Source organism: Mytilus edulis, chromosome 2 (assembly GCF_963676685.1).
Source record: "Mytilus edulis chromosome 2, xbMytEdul2.2, whole genome shotgun sequence".
In the NCBI taxonomy this organism is placed as follows: Eukaryota; Metazoa; Mollusca; class Bivalvia; order Mytilida; family Mytilidae; genus Mytilus; species Mytilus edulis.
The window spans coordinates 70047460-70050686 of NC_092345.1; the positions used below are offsets into that span (position 1 = coordinate 70047460).

Consider the following 3227-nt stretch of genomic DNA (forward strand, 5'->3'; position numbering starts at 1 on the left):
TATTCATTTGACTTGGTTCGGTATTTATTAAACCCCGTCATTGTGTTATTATTCTATGGTAAACTTTTTGTATTCTTGTCTATAGTTTTTGATAATGTGCTTTGTCAATACATCTTTTTGTTTATCTTTGTTGACATCTTTGGTTTTTTTTTATAGTCATTAAGATTGTAACACAATGCTCACTGCTGTACCCTTATGTTGACATGTTTACCTATCATGTACTAGTATGTTTGTTTTGTTCACACATCGTTGTCAATATAATGGAATTTTATTTTACCCTCATACATGTGAGATGTTTAGCTAGTTATAAAGTCAGGTTTAATTCACTATTTTCTACATAAGAGAATGCATGTACCAGTTTGGTTTGTTTGAGTGTTTCCTTTTGCCAGGGACTTTCTATTTTGTTTTTTCCTCGGAGTTTGGTCTTCTTTTTATTTTACTTTTTATGCGTCGGTCACGTTTTGGACGTTTTGAAACAGAAAATTTCAACTGCATAAAAGTATATTTAATTTTCATGATTATGTGTTGTATCCATTATCCCATCCGTTATAGCCGTCGTCATCACCTCCATAGCCCCATCCACCTCCTCCATAATGTACAGGACCACCATACCGATATCCACCTGAAAATAGTGAAAGAAATATAAATTAATTAACATTCCTTCTATTATACAAAATGTCGAAAGTAGGAAATAAAATTCAAGTACGGTTCGACTTTTACTACTTAATTTAATTTGGTCAAAATTTTAACTTTAAGCTGCAAAATATGCGTCTTACCCACAGACATAATACAAATTTCTCAATTTATAGAAGTAAGGTATATATAATTAAGTATTGAAATCCTCGGTAATACTGATCTCATTGCTTCTGTTATGGTCCATCTATTTGAATGTATTCATTAATAAAAGGCAAAAGTAGTTTTCGATGTTCAAAATCCGTGAATTCTTTTTGAAAGTACCAGTTAAATTAAAGAGAACGCGTAAACACCACACGGATCAAGAAGTCACACCGATAGAGAGCTTCAAACGCCATTTGATACCATATTTAGTCAAAAGTGTCATGACAGATATTGAATACTAGTATATAGGACACAATCCGTGAATCAAAAAAATCCAAAGATTTACATGATGTCTTCCTGGGAAAATAGACCCCCAAATATGTGTCAAATATCGAACAAATAGCACAACGCTCACAATTTGATTTCAAATTTATATCGCATACGATAGTTGTATAAACGAAGTACAGTTTTCAACGTTATATAAAAGACCACACAAATCAGCTTACATCCCGATTTTCCTGTTTTAATAAATAAAAATTACACTTAACTAGTCTACTGCATTTTAGAGTTTTAAGTCATGGGTTACAGCCTCATTGACATATACTCCTTTAATTGATATAACATACAATAAACTGTTCTTACCTCCACCGTACCGCCAGGGATACGCAGTCGTCAGGTACAGGATGGATAACAAGATCAGTATCGTACACCAAGCAGCAATCATTTTCTCGCTGTATAAAATAAGAAGCATTTAATATGTTTGATCCAACTAAACATTTATACAAAAATCATTAATTATAGGAGTTCCTTTTGAGTCTCGGAAACCGTTTCTGGGAATGTTCAGATACAATGGAGTATTGCATTATAAAACGTTACTTTTAAATATTAGGACTGAAAAAAAATAAGATATTGATTTGCTTAACTTTGTGCCAAATCTGTTTCTGGTGACTTGCAATGTGCGTTATGCTTATGGGCATCAGCTTGATATCCTGAAAAATTTGCGGCCAGAGATGACTCAGGTACAGCCTCCTCCGAAAGGATCTTAATATCTGACAGGAATCCGTATGGCTCACTTCTTACAATGAAATTAACTTCTTACAATGAAATTCTCATTTCTTACAATGAAATTAAGCATAATATACCGTATAGCGGGTTATTTTCGCGGGTGTAAAATTTCGCGATTTTCATTGAATAAGGTATACGAAATATTTTGGCGGTTATTATTTTGGCGGATTCAAGATTTTTAACATTACCTTTGCATGTACACTTTTAAATTGGCGGAATTTATTTTGGCGATTTTGTTCTATCCGCGAAAATAAGCGAAAATTTACACCCCGCGAAAATAACCCGCTATACGGTAACATGCCATCTTACGTGTCAGTGAATTACAACAACAATCCAATTGTAGTCCGTCTGTCACTGTCTGTTCTCCGACACATACTTAAACATTTTCCCGCTGAAACTACTTGCCTGATTTGAAATAATCCATACATAAATTATTCCTAAAATATTTACTTTGTATATATCTGTTTAGCTATTTTCCAGTTACCTTGGCATGAAGTATAATGACATGCCAACGAGGAATTTGAAACTATGAATACGATAAACGAGACTGGCTATCCTAGCTTTTATTGAATTTCAAATTCAATTTCTTTTGATTTTTGGTTTTATGTGATTGCATTTCAACTGAATCCAAATTCTTTAATTATTCAAAATAAAAGGGGGTATAACTACACAGAATTGTAAAACTACTAGAACATGATATGGAGTAGGTCTGAGGAAGATTGTCTTTTACTGGACAGTCTCGATTTTCATGCTTTAAGTGATTTTTCTTTCTTTTTTTTCAATTCATCTTTTAAATTTTTTTTTTAAATTTCAAAATGCTACTTGTTATAACATATCTTCGATATGAATTTAGTGTTGTGTGTAATAAGAAAAGAAACGAGAATAAATATAAAAAATATAAAAAATACTTACACTTGAATCTGCTCACAGAAAATTATCTTAATGTCTTATTATACAGTAATGTTCGAACTTAATACCTACAGGATATCGCAGACACTTTTAAATAAGGGAAGGGAGAAAAAACAAGAGTATAGCATACACGGAAAAGATGTTTAATTAGATAAATCACTTAACAACGTGTGATTTTGATTGGTTGTTGTCATTGTTCTCGTAGTTAGGATAAGATGGTCCATAGTTTTTTTTTGTTTTGCTATTGGAATCATTATGACATGAGACAATGATATCTATAATGTCATTTCCTGGTTTTTTATTTGTGTTGTTTATCAGTTTTTGTAGTTTAATTGGAGATGTATTGCGATTTAATTATTTTACATTTTGAGTGATATATTATTCTACCGGTTTTGAAAAAAAACTTTTAACAAAATCGTGATCAAAATAAGTTGAATAATTTAAAAAAAAAGAAGTAAGTATTAGGCTGGTTTATT

The 3227-nt window shown here is 31.7% G+C and overlaps 1 long non-coding RNA gene across 1 annotated transcript; it reads right to left on the minus strand.

Moving 5' to 3' along the window:
- Nucleotides 1-490: 490 nt before the first annotated feature.
- LOC139510655 (uncharacterized) lies at nt 491-2975 on the minus strand. The gene is made up of 3 exons (XR_011661943.1): nt 2755-2975; nt 1420-1508; nt 491-622 (listed from the first exon to the last, which is right to left on the minus strand). It is a non-coding gene; the product is annotated as an uncharacterized lncRNA (long non-coding RNA).
- Between the last annotated feature and the right edge of the window lie 252 nt (nt 2976-3227).